Source organism: Pelodiscus sinensis, chromosome 13, assembly GCF_052426305.1.
Source record: "Pelodiscus sinensis isolate ZL-2025 chromosome 13, ASM5242630v1, whole genome shotgun sequence".
Classification (NCBI taxonomy): Eukaryota; Metazoa; Chordata; order Testudines; family Trionychidae; genus Pelodiscus; species Pelodiscus sinensis.
Genome location: NC_143064.1, coordinates 47,666,378 through 47,682,460, shown reverse-complemented (window position 1 = coordinate 47,682,460; position 16,083 = coordinate 47,666,378).

The window sequence follows — 16,083 nt, the reverse complement described above, 5'->3', positions numbered from 1 at the left end:
ACGATAGTTTCTGTCTTATTCTCTGTCCCTTTCCTAATGATTCCCAACTTTCTGTTTGCTTTTGTGACTGGCGCTGCCCATGCGGGGATGTCTTCAGAGGACTCTCCCCAGTGACTCCAAGATCTCTCTCCCCAGTAGTTGTAGCCTGGGACAGAGCCTCTGGGAACCCCCACGTGGCAGCCGCCACAAAAGAGACCCGTGGATCTGGGCCGCCCCGGCCGCAGGTACCGGGATGTGAGGCAGATGGCCAGGCATCCGGAGGGCTGCAGTGACGGGGCCGAGCTCGGAGTCTCAGCTGTCAGCACCGCGGGCCAGAGCCTGCGCGCCCGGCACCTCGTACAGCTCCATGCGTGCATGCAGCGCGGAGCATTTCACCCCCTGGCTGGCGCAATCGCAGGGGCTCCGCGGGGCCATGCAAACGGGAGCGGGGCTCCGGGCCTCGGCCCCTCGGGATGGAGGGAAGGAGCCGGGCCCGTGGCCGGGGGGAGCAGCCGGAGACCTGCTGCGGGAAGGCGGCTGCAAACCAGCCTGAGTCTCGCTCAAGCTGCCCCCCCCCCCCCCCCGCGCGGCCCCGCAGCACGGCTGGGAAGGGCTGTCAGTTCCCGGGCACAGCGACCACGTGACCTGGCCAATCAGGGCCCACATGGCACCGGGTTCGGCGCCCGGAGCGGCGCTGGAGCAGGGCCCGGCACGCGAGCCTCCCCCCCCCCCCCCCCCGCGCGAGCGCGTGGCACTTGCCATTGGCCGCTGGCGCTCTTGCAGGGACTTTTGCCATCCAATCAGGAAGCAGAGGCAAGGCCCGGTGGCCGAGGCGGCCAATCGCGCGGCGCGGAGGGCGAATATTGACTGGTCGCTACCAGCTGGCCCGGGCGCTACAGGCCCGCCCTGCCGCCGGGCCGCGAGCCACGTGCTGATGCACACTAGGGCCAAGGGCTGCACAGACACTCGTGCCCGGAACGGCCCCCCCCCGCCCGCGGGCGGTCGCTATCGGCAGGGCTCTAGGGACCCGTCTGGCTTTGCATCCCGGGGGAGGCGCGCGCCCGAGCGGGGTCTGTTCTGGGTCCGAGCGCGGCCGCTCTGGCCCGGCGGTGAAAGCACCGAACGGCTCTTAGCGGTACTGCCCGATCGGAACCCAGCGCAGGGCGGGGAGGGGGCTGCGGTACGGCAGTACCAGTAAGAAACTCAAGTGTGGGGTGGAGTGCAGGGGGCTCAGGGCAGAGAGCTGGGGGAGGTGCAGGGGGCTCAGGGCAGAGGGTTGGGGTGGTGCAGGGGGCTCAGGGCAGAGAGCTGGGGGGTGCAGGGGGCTCAGGGCAGAGAGCTGGGGGGTGCAGGGGGCTCAGGGCAGAGGGTTGGGGTGGTGCAGGGGGCTCAGGGCAGAGAGCTGGGGGGTGCAGGGGGCTCAGGGCAGAGGGTTGGGGTGGTGCAGGGGGCTCAGGGCTGGGGTTGGGGTGGTGCAGGGGGCTCAGGGCAGAGAGCTGGGGGGTGCAGGGGGCTCAGGGCAGAGAGCTGGGGGGTGCAGGGGGCTCAGGGCTGGGGTTGGGGTGGTGCAGGGGGCTCAGGGCAGAGAGCTGGGGGGTGCAGGGGGCTCAGGGCAGAGAGCTGGGGGGTGCAGGGGGCTCAGGGCTGGGGTTGGGGTGGTGCAGGGTGGAGTGTGGGGAAGAAGCCTCGGGGTGGGGCAGCCCCCGTTGGTGACCCTGCCCCTGTTCCCAGTGGAGTGGGAGCTGTGGGGGCAGTGCCCACAGGTATGGGAAGGGAATTAAGGGTGGGTGGGTGCTGCAGCACTCTTGGGAACCTGGCCCAGTGCTGGGGGTCCTGGCTGCCAGCCCATGTGCCTAGGTCTCTCCAGTCTACCCCCCCCCCCCCCAGGACCCCAGCTGCCAGGCTGCTCCATTCTGTCCAGGTGGCTGATCAGGGCTGGGGAGGGGCTGGAGATCTCCACGGACCCCTCTCCCACTCCGGGACCCAGGTCCCCTCTGGCCCTTCCCACCCTCCCCGACAGCCTCCCGGGCTTTTGTCTTCACACGCCGCTTCTCCCACCTCTCCTTAGCATTCCCCGGGAGCCCCCAGCCTTCCCCACACCTGACCTCCCAGGGATGCTGCTAGCTGTGCTGCTCCCCAGGAGACCGGCCCACCTGCTTCAGCCTGAGAACCTGCCTTCTTCAGCCAGGGCCTTTGGGTTGCCCGCCTGCTAATCAGCTCTCCCATGGCTAGCGTCCAGGATCCCCGGCTAGCGTCTGGGCTCTTTGGGCCACTGGGCTTAGTCATTTCATGGCCCCTTGCTTTCCATCCCCCTTTATCTCTCGCTGTAGTGCTTGCTGCAAAGCCGAGACACTGCTGCCGTTTTAAGCACCGTTCTAGAGGTGCGTGGCTGGCTCTTGCTGTGTTTGGAGATGAAACTTCCCCCCACACACCAAGGCCTGTGACATCAGCAGTGTCAGCGGTGGAAGGGAGGGGAGCAGAGAGGCGCTCCCTGCTCTACCCAGTGGGGGCCGGCGCTGGGGGCCTGGTGCACCCTGCAGTGGTCCAGCCAGAGCTCTTCCATTTCCACCCCCTGCAGCCCCACTTACCCCTGGTGCCCGGCAAGGCAGCACGCAGCCAAGGGCAGCAGGTCGCACGTTTCCTGTGAGTCACAGACCACAGGCCTGTGGTGAGTAGCGGCGGCAAGCCTGACATACCTCCCCGGCCAAACCCAGCGCCGGGCGGCACGTCGCTGTCTGGGGGCTGGCTGCTCTGACAAGGCCTGCGAAGACATTTGTGTCTGTCCCATGCAGCCCCTGGGACTCGCGCCGTCGCCCCACCGGGGTCATCGCTAGGCAGCGGCGGGTCACGGGGCGAGCGAGACGGTTCCGCCCGAGGGAGGCTGAACACCTTGCTCAGTGCATGGGGAGGGCAGGACGAAGCTCCTTTCGACGGCACCTCTAGCGCAGCCTCTCCAGAGACTGGAGAAGGGGCGTCCGGCTAAGGGAGGCCCGGGATGGCGCAGTGGCTGGGGAGGGAAACCCAGCATGGCCACGGTGTGTGGTAGCTAAGGCAGCCGTGGCTGCTGGCGAGGCGGATGGAGGAGGAATGATCCTGGAGCTCCACTTTCTTATTCCCTGCCCGTGCGAAGTCACAAACCCAGCCCGCAAAACACGTAAGGGCTCAAGTGGGAGAAACCTGCGGCCCCAGGCCAAAGGGGCGGATTTTGCAGAGCCAGCGCTTCGGGGCCCAGAGCAGGGACATCTGCAAAGAGCTGGGGGCAAACCCACAGGCTCCTGGGCGTGAAGTGGCAAGGCAGCTCCATGGTCACCTTGCACCCGGTGGCTCTGGCAGCAGGCCCGTGGCTTCTGGCTGGGTGCGGCCTGCCTTGCGGGAAGCATCCGCCGCAGGCCTACGGAGCTGGGCCCAGGGATGGCCACGGGCACCGTTTTGCTGGTGCACCCTGTGTCTGGCTGGTAGTGTTGTGACACCTGAGCCTGAAAGGAGAGCTCGGAGCCATGTGCAGGAGCCTGCTGCCTAAGGGGCTATTGGAGAGATCAGCACCCAGGGGAGGGGGGGTTAAACAGCCCAGCAAGAAGCAGGCAAAGGCCGGGGGTGTCGCTCCATGTGGGGCGTGGAGGAAGGAGCTGGACGGTTCACTTCAGATGCATCTTCTTTTGCTGGGGCAGCGGGCAGAGCTTGGGGCGTGCGTGGGGCTTGGGCACTGCTGAGCTATGTTTCCAGCTGACAGCTGGTACGGATCGGGGGGAAGAGGGGCCGGGATGGAAAATGTTCTGACGTGGGGCTGCCAAGGCCCCGTGGTGCTGTAAACATCTGCCGACCCGGCCCGGCCCGCCTGCCTGCCGCACAAAGGAGACGCGGGCTGGACACCTGAGCTGCAGGGGTGTCTCCGCGTGCCGAGGGCCTGGGGGAGAAACAGGAAGCGCGGGACTGCTCCTGCAGGAAGGATGTAATGCCGCGGGGGGTGCTGTGACGGATCAGCTGCCTGGAGCGTCCGGTATCAAGGGATACAATGGGGGGGGGGGGGCTGGTACAGGTGGCCCAGGCTTTCTGGCTCTGCTTCAAAGCCCATTGGAGTCTGGAGCCCGGACCTGTAGACTCCAGCTGTACTGAAGTCCTGGTAGGCTCCCTGGCACCAGACCAAGCCCCTGGAGCAGCCGTGGGACTCCGAGATGCCATGGCCTGTGGGCACTCGCCTGCCCTAGCCCAGCGAGCTGGGGTGCCCATGTCCCTGCAGTGCAGCCTGCGCCAGCCTGGTGCTGGGCTGGATCTCGGGCGGGCGAGCGGGGCGTTGCCTCGCGAGTCTCCCATTGCCAGTGCGCAGCTGGGAGCCCGGCTGCAGGGCTCAGGAGACGGCAGGGGAACCCGGCGTTGCACTCCCAGCCCGGAGCAGGAGATGTAGCACGTGGCCCCAGGGGCGCCCAGCAGCGGGCAGGCCACACAAACGCACGGGCTGCATTTTGGAACCTGTGTGGGACTCGTGCAGCCTGGTGCTGGGTTTCCAGGAGCGACTTTGCTGCAGCCGGGCCTCAGCCACCTGCCCTGAGGCATCCACCTTGGCTCTGTCACCCTCCCCCACGCGGCTCCGTCCGGCCCCTCCCCCAGCCTGGCCACGGCTGAGCAGGCAGCCCATGTCCGTGTCCTTCAGCAGGTGGCCAGGGGTCCGGCTCTGAACCAGACAGTCCAGTATTGGAGCTTTCTGTTCGGGAAACAAAGGGAGACAATAGAAACGAGACAATAGAACTGTCGGGTATTTTCTAAATCAGATGGAAAGTGGATTGTGATGTCGGCGAGTGTGTCCGGGATTTCTGGTGAAAGCATCTGGCAGCCCTGTCCGGAGAGAACACGGCCGGACTGTCCCTTGCCCCCTTCCCAGCGTGTCCACCCCGAGGGCCGCTCCGGCATCGCTGCCTGGGAACCCGCCGCAGCTGCGAGCCCAGCACCCCGTGTGCTTCCCCCTTGCCTGGGCCTGAGCTCTCCCGGGAGGGAACCCAGGACAAACAGCCCAGCCCCATCCATGGGGAGCCCCCGGCCCTCTCCCTTGGTGGGGCTGCAGGCCACTGCGGGTCCCCTGTGGGATCGTGCTCCAGGCCTGGCCCCGGACGCCCCTCGGTGAGAGGTGCCAGACATGCCTGGCTCGGGCACAGCATGGCCAACGGCTCCCACGGCCCCCCAGTCCAGTCACAGGCAGTGGGACCGTTGGGTGCTCAGGCCCACGGTGTCTCGGGGAGGGGCGGCCTAGGCCACTGGAGTCTGCGATGTCTGGCCTAATTCTGCAGCGGTCCTGGGTCTGCCCCCCTCCGGGGGCTCCCGTCTACGCCCTGCAGCGGAGCTGAGCAGGGACTGAGGCCTTGGGGCTCCTCAGGGAGGGGGGTGCGGAGGGAAGGAGACAAGCGACAGGCCAGGGCCACCCAGAGGATTTAGGGGGCCTGGGGCAAAGCAATTTCGGGGGCCCCTTCCTGGCACTCCCTGTCTCAGACCTCAGACCCTCTCGTGGGGGCCCCACTTGCCCCCCCCCCGGGCGGCCCTGCAACGGTCTGAGGCACCAGGAAGAGCGCCCTCCGCCGCCCAGCCTGCAGCCTTGTCTCTGTGAGCAGGGCCACGCCGGGCCCTGGGTGTGTCGGCCCCGCAGGGCCCGGCTCCGGCTCCGGCTGTGGAGCATGGGCCTGGCCGAGGGGCGCCTGTTTGCGCTGAGGTGGCTGAGGCGGGACCACGCGGCCTGGCTCTCTGCAGCCGCCCCCGTCGGGCGCTCGAGGGGAGAGCTCTGCTAGACCCGCCAGCGCTCGGCCGTTGCCGCTCGGGGGCGTTTCCCTTCACCGGAGGCTGCTGCTCGCCCAGCCACGCAGGGTCGAACTCTCCCGGGTGGCTCAGAGCAGGGACCCTGCAGTGCGGGAGGGACCGCCGGGGTGTTCCTTGCTGGCTGTGTGAGGGGGTGACGGGGCCCTGCCATGGGGGACGGGATCCCCTCTCCCCCCTGCAGTGCAGGAGGGACCACCGGGGTGTTCCTTGCCGGCTGTGTGAGGGGGTGACGGGGCCCTGCCATGGGGGACGGGATCCCCTCTCCCCCCTGCAGCGCGGGAGGGACCGCCAGGGTGTTCCTTGCCGGCTGTGTGAGGGGGTGACGGGGCCCTGCCATGGGGGACGGGATCCCCTCTCCCCCCTGCAGCGCGGGAGGGACCGCCAGGGTGTTCCTTGCCGGCTGTGTGAGGGGGTGACGGGGCCCTGCCATGGGGGATGGGATCCCCTCTCCCCCCTGCAGCCCAGCTCCCCTCACCCCGCTGGCTGTTCCCGCAGCGCCCCGTCTGGCCGGGTGGGTGTCTCCGAGGCGGGAGCCTGCGCTGTGGCCGGGGGCTCGTCCGGCTGAAAATCCGGCCACTTCGGACATGGGCGAGGCGGCTGCCAAGTGCCAGGCTGTGCCGGGGAAAGGGTCGTGTCAGCGCAGGGGGCATGGCAGCCGCTCTCCTAGGGCTGGTCCAGGCACAGCTGTGCCAACCCACACCCCCAGCACGCTCATACACAGCCCTGGCTCCAGGCCCGCACAGAGCGATACTCAGCCAGGCTACACACAGCTAGACAGGCACGGCCAGCCTCTCGTCACAGCCATGCCTCGCCACAGCCAACCCCCCTGGTAGGGGCACATGGAACTGTGCCTCTAGTTACACACACCCACAACTGTGCTAGTCACACACACACACACACACACAACTGTGCTAGTCTCACACACATACACACACAACTGTGCTAGTTACATACACATATATACACACAACTGTGCTAGTTTCACACACACCCACAACTGTGCTAGTCACACACACACACACACACACACACACACAACTGTGCTAGTCTCACACACACACACACACACACAAACTGTGCTAGTTACATACACATATATACACACAACTGTGCTAGTTTCACACACACCCACAACTGTGCTAGTTACACACACACCTGTGCCTCTAGTTACACTCACCCACAACTGCTAGTTACACACACACACACACACACAACTGTGCCTCTAGTGACACACACTCATCCTGCTCACACACATAACCCCCCCATGCCTGCAGACCCCCCTCTCTGTGATACCCCCTCCCTAGAGCCGCCCCCCCTTTGAACAGTGGCTCAGTCCAGCTCTCCTGGTGCCACCAGCGGGGCGGCCGCCCCTGAGTGCGCGCTGTGGCTGGGCGGGTGCTGGCGGTGGCACTCGCGGAGGGGAGGAAAGGGGAGAGGGCTGGTCCCTGCCCTGCGACTGGCTGACCCCACGGCTGGGCGGGCGCTGGGCCCTGGGCCCCAGCTCCTTTCACTGCCAATGCCCAGCCCTGGGGGTGAGCTCCCTTGCAGCCGCCCCAGGCCTGAGGGCAGCCTGCCAGCCCCGCTCCTTGCACAACGGGGCAGGGGGACGGCTTCCCGCAGCTCCCGGCCTCGTCCCGCACGTCAGCCCTGGCTGCAATCCCGCGTCCGCCCCCGGCTCCCTGGAGAAGCCACTGTTGCTTCACCCAGACACATCCAGCCTGCCCCGCGCGGTGAGTAACCGTTGGGCTCGCCACAGCCATCGTCCAGCGCTGACACAGCCTGGGGGGCTGGCCTGGTGGCCCACGCAGCATCCGCCCCCCGCGCCGGCTGCATAGTGTCTCCCCACCGGGTGCCGTGCCCCTTGCCCGGTGCTGGGGGAAGTGAGCCCAGGGCTCACACAGGGCTCCCCCCGTGCAATCTGGTGTGTTCTTTGCACAACTGCCTGTGTCCGCCTGGTGCAGAGAGCGTGCACGGGGCGGGGGCGGGGCGGGGCGGGGCTGTCACGTGCGAGAAGGGTTAGAAAAATGCCAGGCTGAGGCGGCACGTTCCAGATCCCCTCTGTGCACGCCAGCCCCAGCCAGGGCACTGCCAGTCTCTTCCAGCCCAGCCCCAGGCAGCTTCACACATCACACAGCTGCAGCCAGGCACCCCTGCCCCCAGCCAGGGCACTGCCAGTCTCTTCCAGCCCAGCCCCAGGCAGCTTCACACATCACACAGCTGCAGCCAGGCACCCCTGCCCCCAGCCAGGGCACTGCCAGTCTCTTCCAGCCCAGCCCCAGACTGAACAAAGGGGCAAATTCCACGGGCGCTGCAGCCACGGAGCCCTCCGGCTCAAAGCATCTGGGCAGAGCAGTGGTCACAGCCCTCCGGGATGCCGGGCGGGGTGGCTTGTGCCCTGCAGGGCCTGGCTGCCCCCGAGCCCCCCAGGGCTTGGTCCTGGCAGGCAGCCGGAGGCCCCTGAAAAGTTCCTGGGGGGCTGTCTGCTCTGTGACCCGGGGTCCCCCACCCTGCGCTGTGCGATTCCCATGGACTCACCCCGTGCGGATTGGCCCAGACACCCAGTCCCAGCCTGGGCAGGTAACCAGGCTCTTCCCAGGGGGAGAGACAAAGGGAGGGAGGCGGAGCGGCCACCTGGCTGGGGGCAGGGCCTGGGAGCTGGGCAGTCTGAGCGTGGGAAGCATGGAGGAAGAGTCTGGAACCAGTATGGGGGTCAGGGGCCTGTGAACCCTTCCCCCAAGGGAGCTAGAGCTGCCGGCGTAGCCTCGGATGCCCACCTCGAACCCAGGGGCTGTCTCTTGGAGAACATGGGAACGGGCGGGCGGGGTCAGACCAAGGGTCCATCCAGCCCCGTGTCCCGTCCGCCGACAGGTGCCCGAAGCAATAAACTGCCTCTGTTCTCTGGCTGGCGGAGTCCCATCGTGCTGCGGAGGGGGTGCAGGGCCAGGGGCTCCCCGATGCGCCGTCACAGCTGCCAAGGCCATCGCCCGTGGAGACGGAGACGTTACCTTTGCCACTGGCGCAGGGAGCTCCGCTGCAGGCACGGCCGTTCCGCGAAGCCGGAAGCGGCACACAGGCTGCCCAGGAATGCCCGGCCAGCTCTGCCCACGGGCGGCTCCTGGCCCCTGCTCCTGGCATGTCTCCACCACGCTGTCCCGTCCAGTGGTGCTAGCCGGTCTCTCCCGCCCTCCGCCTCTCGCGCTCTCCGGCCTGCAAAGGGACCGGACTCAGACAGGGGGCGAGCCGGGAGACAGGACTGTGCTGGCGCTGGTGTAGGGATCGGTGCCCGCTGGCCTCCAGGCCGGTGTGGGGAGCAGCGGCCATGGGGCAGGGCCAGGAAGACAGCAGCGACCGGCACTCTAGAAAGCCCAGGAGCTGGGTCAGTGACTAAGCCAGCGGGAGGTTGCAAGGAGTTCATGGATCTGGGAGCCAGTCCCTGATCCCCCACAGCCGGCAGAGCAATGTTCCCTCTCGTTTTTCCCATGCCTGTGCGCGATACATTTTGTTCTGTGCACTGAGCCATGTGCGGATGTGCACCACCCATAGCAATGCACACTGCCGGCTGTGGGCACTCTGCTGGTCAGCTGGGTGGCACGTGAATCTCTCCTGAGTGGCCGCCCAAGCACTCAGCTTACAGGCAGGGCGCAGCCTGGATGCCACGTTGCCTAGGGCTCATGGCTGGGCATTGCCCTTCCCGCGGACGTGCCCGCTGGTGCCAGGGCTAGCGCCAGACGTGGGCTCGTTCCCCATCGCCCAGCACAGCGAGCACGGGTCCAGCTGCTACAGGCCCTCCCTGGCTCAGCTGCTCCCGGCTCCTTCACAACCCTGACACCCCCCAGCCTCCACGAGAGGCCTGGGGGTGCCAGGTGCCCTCTGCCCTGCTCCCAGCCGTCTAGGAAACTCCTTGGGTTCCCTTCCGCATTCCTGCATTCCTGGGCCCCTCTGACATGCATCCTGTTTGTAGCGGCAGCGCGCCCGCCTGACTCAGCCGATGGCTTCTGCAGGTGGCGGAAGGCTAACAATAGCCAACAAAAGGAGGATGTCTCCGCTCCCGCACGTCCAGCCCGGCCTGGAAACCTCCTTCTGAAGGGCCTTCGAGGAAGCCGCTAATGGGAGCGAGCGGCCGCCGGGGCTGGCTCCGGGCCCACCGGACATGCGCCTGCCGAAGGGTCCTGTCCGGCTGACAGCTGCTTGTTTGGGGCAAGGCGGGAAGGGGTGACGGTAGCTGGCCAGGGTGGGACTCAGCTGGGAGCAGGGCTCCCTGGCCCGGAGCCCAAGGCCTAGGGGGAACACTGCTTGGCCAGCCCCCCAGAAGGGAGGCCGGGCACCCCAAGTCTCTTCCCGCCGTCCTGCTCCCTGTGGCAGAAGGGCTGTGGGGCTCCCTCCCCTTCCTGCTCGCAGGGGCCCGCGGGGCCAGGCGGGGGCCGTGGAGAAGCAGGGAGCAGGACGGGGCAGGGCTGTGGGGCTCCCTCCCCTTCCCGCTCACAGGGGCCCGCGGGGCCAGGCGGGGGCCGTGGAGAAGCAGGGAGCAGGACGGGGCAGGGCTGTGGGGCTCGCAGAGACCGGGGGTGGGGGCATCTCAGGCGGAGCTAGAGAGCGCCCAATGGGGAGAGCTTTGCGGGGGTCCCAAGAGGGCGAGCACCCCTCCCTGGCGGCAGAGCCCAGGGGCTGGGCTGGTGGAAGCAGGTGGACCCTGGCGGGTGACTCAGGGTCCCCTGGTCCCTCCGTGCGACTCCCCTCTCTCCTTCCGACCCCTCCAGGTCCGGTCCTGCCTCTGCCCGGTCGCCCAGTCGCCTTTCCCTCGCTCCGGCATCGTGGAGCCTGGCCCGGCGGTCCCCAGCCTCGGCGCGGGCAGCGGTGCGGCCTGGCGGCTCCGTGCTCTGCCTGGGCCAGGCCGCTCTGAGGCGCTGGTGGCCGGGAGCCGGGGAGAGTCCAGGGCCAGAAGGGCCCACTGTGAGCATCCAGCCGGGCCCCTGGCGTGCCCAGGCCAGAGACCCGCCCCACCAGAGTCCCGAGGGCAGAGCCTTTGGGTCTTGACCAAACAGGTCCGGGCTGGGGAGTCGTTCCAACGGCTAATGGCCCTCGTGCGTCTGATCTGACCTCTTGTCTGGCTTCGACTGCCGGCCATTGGCCGTTGGGCCCCCAGGGACGCGTTATTACTCATAATAAACAGGACTAAGAAGGGGGCAGGTATCCTAGTCTGGGATCGGGTCCCCCCCCCCTTCTCTGTGAAGCTAAACCAGCTGCTCTTTGAGTCTTTCCAACCCTTGGACTATTTTTGTGGCACTTTGCAGCCCCCCCCCCCCGTGAGTGAGCCCCCCCTACCCCCCGCGAGCGGTGGGCACCACAGCAGGCCCCGGGACTCCGGCAGCCGCTGCCCCGGGGCCACGCAAAACCATCCCTGCTCCTACTCTGCAGTTCCTGTTCGTGGGTCCCAGGCTCACCTTAGCTCTTCCGTCCCGGCACCTCACCGGGAGCTCGTGGCTCTCCAGCCCCCACCCTCCTAGGTCTCTTTGAGTCCCTGCTCCAAAGCCCCTCCCCCCGCCCCCCCCGCCTTGCTGCGAGGGGCTGTATTTCAGACCAGGGTTTCTGAGGGCTACTGCCAGCGCCAGGGCGGGAGGTGGACGCATTGGAGGGATGCGGACGCATTGGAGAGGGTCCAGCGGAGGGCAACCAAAATGATTAGGGGTCTGGAGCATATGACCTACGAGGAGAGGCTGAGGGAGGTGGGTCTGTTTAGTCTGCAGAAGCGAAGAGTGAGGGGGGACTTGATAGCAGCCTTCAACTTCCTCAAGGGAGGTTCCAAAGAGGATGGAGAGAGGCTGTTCTCAGTGGTGACAGATGGCAGGACGAGGAGCAATGGGCTCAAGTTGTGGTGGGAGAGGTCCAGATTGGATATTAGGAAAAACTATTTCCCTAGGAGGGTGGTGAAGCACTGGAATGGGTTACCTAGGGAAGTAGTGGAGTCTCCATCCCTAGAGGTGTTTAAGTCTCGGCTTGACAAAGCCCTGGCCGGGTTGATTTAGATGGGATTGGTCCTGCCTAGAGCGGGGGGCTGGACTTGACGACCTTCTGAGGTCTCTTCCAGCTCTATGATTCTATGATAAGGGGATGGTTGGATGAAATAACATGATCTTGGTAACTAATTGACCATTCATTTCCAGTTGGAAATAGGTCAATGGAGGGATGATAGGAGTTGCTATAGGGAAGTTTCTGGGTGTCTGGCTGGTGAGTCTTGCCCACATGCTCAGGGTTTAGCTGATCGCCATATTTGGGGTCAGAAAGGAATTTTCCTCCAGGGTAGATTGGCAGAGGCCCTGGAGGTTTTTCGCCTTCCTCTGTAGCATTGGGCACAGATCACAGCTGAAGGACTCTCTGCATGTTGGGGCCTTCAAAGTATTGGAAGGCTTCAATATCTGAGACATAGGTGAGAGGATTATTCTAAGAGGGGTGGGCGAGATTCTGTGGCCTGCATGGTGCAGGGGGTCAGACTAGATGATCATAATGGTCCCTTCTGACCTTAAAGTCTATGAGTCTATGGGTGAGAGGGACAGGGAGACGGGGAGATTTCCCCAGGCCTGCTATAGAGTCCCCATGTGCTCTTGGGAAAGGCAGTAATGGCTCTGTGCCTCAGTTTCCCCATCCGTAGGGCCAGGGTAGCGCCAGGGCATTGTGGGACCTTGCCCTTAGTGGAGAATGGCGCTGAAATCAGTCTGGCTGCACCGGCCCAGACCCTTAACTCCAGGCACACACGAACCGGTTTGACTCTCCCCGGTGTAAACGCACGGCTCAGTGCCCCGGGGCAGAGCCTCCGAAGGGCCCAGCCGTGTCCTAGGGGCTGAAGAGCCGCAGTGGGGTGGGGACGGACCCACACAGGTGGGGCCCTGCTGTGCAGTGAGTTAGGGCTGAGACCCGGGGCTGCCTTTGCTCGGGCCAACCGCCCAGATGCCCCGTCCTGCTCCTGCCACTCAGTGAGCCGGGCGGGGGCTGGGGGGGTCTGATCTCCCGGGAGGCTCTGTCTCCACGGCCTTGTATTCGCTGTGGGCCCAGGCAGGCAGGTCAGCCCGGGAGAGAGTCCAAGGGCCAGGGGAGATGAGCTGCCCCTCTGGGGCTGACGGGATTACGTGCAGGGCTATGGGGGTGGCAGGGTCCTGGCCTGGGCTGTGAGCTCTGGTCTTTGCCCCGGGGCAGGGACCCTGAGGGCGGGAAGCGGGCCACGGGCCACGGGCCACGGAGCCCCACGAGGGTTTCATTCCAGGGGTGCAACAGCCTGGGGGGCCAGTGTCCCTGGCCCGGAGGTGGCTCAGCTGGCAGGGCATGGGGCTGCCCCTCAGCCTGGGCCCAGCCAGCCCTGGTCCTGTCCCGCAGCTCTAGGGCTGAGTCGGTGCCCATCAGGCCGGGGGGGACAGACGCCCCCAGTCAGTGCCCAGTGGGAGCCCAGCCCCCATCGCAGCAGCCGGCAGGGGTCGGGGGTGGGGAGTGGTGAAGGGCGGGGGAGGGAGAGAGTCGTTTGCACTTTCACTAATTACTGCGGTGGAAATAAACCTCAGCCTCCTGTTGCCAAGGCAACTTCACTTCACATCACTGAGAAACTTTCGTTGCCATAACAATTAAAGGCAGCTTCCGGGCCCAGAGCCACCTGGCCCCCCTGGGCACAGAGGGGCAGCCCCGCTCAGCCCAAAGAGGCAGCAGCCCACCCTCCCCTGGGCCCCAGGAGGGCGAGGACCCTGCCCCCTGGCCTGTCCGTCCCTGCCTGGGGCTTGGGCCTCCCCAGCTGTGAGCGCAGAGAGGCAGGGGGCCAGGTCACTGGTGAACTGAAGATGTCAGGTCTCAGCAGCTCCAGGGGGGCGCCAGGCACTGGGGGGGAGGCTGCCTGCTGAATGCTGGGCTTTCCGCCGCGGCTTCCAGCGGCCTGGCCTTGCAGAAGGCCCAGCAGGCTGGGAGGTTCCTGCCTGGTTACGCCCCTGGGAAGCTAACAGAGCAGGAGGGGCCTTTCTGGGCCTCTGCCTGCCTGGTGCAGGGGCTGCCCCGGGGCACGGTGCTAGGGCCCTGCAGTCACGCCACAGCAGCGTGTGCCAGTCGCCTCCTGGGGCCGAGGGGAGCTGCGCGTGGCCTGCACCGAGCCAGCCATGCGCCCAGATCTGCAGCACGGACATCTGCTCCTGGCCTCCCCCCCCCCCCCCCCGAGTCGCTTTCCGACCCGCCGGCCCCTCTCCCAGCTGCCCCGGGCACTGTGCTGTGTGGGGAGGTGCAGGGCAGCGGGGGCCTGCGGCCGCCCACGTGGGCAGGAGGGGAGCGGACCCCCCAGGATGGCCTGTTTCCCGCCTGGTGGGGCTGGGCAGCATGTGGAGCACCTGGAGCCCCACCTAGTGGCAGGCAGGGGCAAGGCGAGAGGGGGCTGATGAGCAGGATGAGCGAGGGGCAAGTCTGCCCTGGCCGGGGTGAATTCAGGCGAGGCCACGTCCTGGCACTGCGCTGGGGAAGAGGGCTCACCCCACGGCCAGCGCCCGCAAGCTGCTCACCGGGCCGGCTCCGTGCCTAGGGGCACCCCCACATCTAACTGGGGGCAGGGGGCTCAGCTCTGCAGGGATTCCCACACTAGGCGGGGGCTAGAGGGGCTGGGCAGGTTCGTACGCGGGCGGCTGGTCCTCACCGCAGCCCCCCCCCCAGCCCCAGCTCCCCTGCTCCTTGGTGCTCGCCAGCCCAGACTCTCCCGTGGAGCCGGCCTGATGGTGGAAGGAGGCCCTCAGCACTGCCCGCAAGAGCGAACTGCTGGCTCGTGCCTAGGAACCGCAGGCCAGGCAGGGGCACGTGTCCCCAGCCCTAGGAGTCTGCCGGGTGCCGCACATCTGGGCACAACCGTGCCAGGCCCCTCAGCTCCCCACACGGCCTGCCCGGCTTCAGGAAGTGGCTCCCGTGTAGCTAACCTGAAACCAGTGCAGTGTAAACCGGTGCCAGTGCATCGTGTCCGTGCGCCTGCGTGGGCCTCGCCCTGTCGAGTGCTCAGCTCAGCGATTTAGCAGCAAGCTCCGCCCATTTCAGTGCCGCTCCAACCAGTTTCAGGGCTGCTCCGTCAAGGACGTGCGCTGGGTTAAATGTCTGCTCTAGATCTGAGCGTGTCTGTCTGTCTGTCCAAGGACTCCCAAACGGTACGAGCAAGGACCAGCGAAATCGGAAGGCAGCTTCCTCTTATCACAACGTAGCGCAAGGCCAGGGGTTGGTTGTGCCAGGACAATGGGATGTGCCTGGAATGGGACTGAGTCTCATCAAATTCTCCAGACAAGAGAGAGAATCACCAGGTCGTTCACGTGAAAGGGGCCAGCTGGGGGCCTAGCCCAGCCCTGAACGCCCCACCCCCCATGCGCCCTTTAGGGACAGCAGGGGGGCTGTAGCCCTCCCCCCCCCCCCGTTTGTTTGGGAACATGGCTGACTGTTCCCTTTCATCAGGGAGGGAGGGGACAGTGCCCAGCTGGCTGCACTCCTCGCTCTGGCGGAGGAGCGTGGGGGGCAGACGAGCCGTGCGCTTTGGGTTCGCTCCCTCCCAGGGACGGGAAGAGGAAGAGCCAGCAGCCCCGGTGCCATGCACGGCGGGTAGTGTAGACACGGGCAGGCACTTTCCTTCCTTCCCTCGCACGAGGCTGAGGAGGCCTTTGGGCGCCAGAGAGGCACCTGCTGGGCTCAGGGTCGGCCTGTGCATCCAGGCAGACTCGGCAGTCGCCTAGGGTGCCGCATTAAAGGGGGCGCCCAATGATGACGCAGTGCCGTTGAGGGGGCGCCGATCGCGCATTCTGCCTGGGGCTCTGGTTGCCGGCAGCTCGTCTCGGGCCGCCCCCGGCAGGGCTGAGCCCAGTTCATCCGTGCACAGCTGCCTTGTGCGTGCATCTGCTGCACGCCTGAGCTCTCCGCCCTGTTTGGCTGTGCTGCTTGCCCTTGCATGCCTGCTCTACAGACACAAAACGTCACGCCCCGCGGCACTGCCTGCTCCGGAGCGTTTCTCCCTTCGCTCTCCTTGTTTGCAAGCTTCGAGATCATTTTTTGGCCACAAGTATTGCATATGACCTCCCAGGGACATGCCCAAGCGGGGCAGTAGGCAGGGAAGTGCGCCCTTCCCCATCAGCGGGGGCACAGAACTCCGCCAGGGCAGGGCGAGAACTGTCTGGCCGGGGGGGCAGAGAAAGTGGTCCTCCAAAAGCAGCCATGTGTGTATTCCTATGCACGCCCCCGTGACCTCGGATGCAGAGGATTCCGCATGATTACGGTTTTTTCCATTGTCCTTGTAACCGCCACTGGGAAGAGTCGAACCTGGGA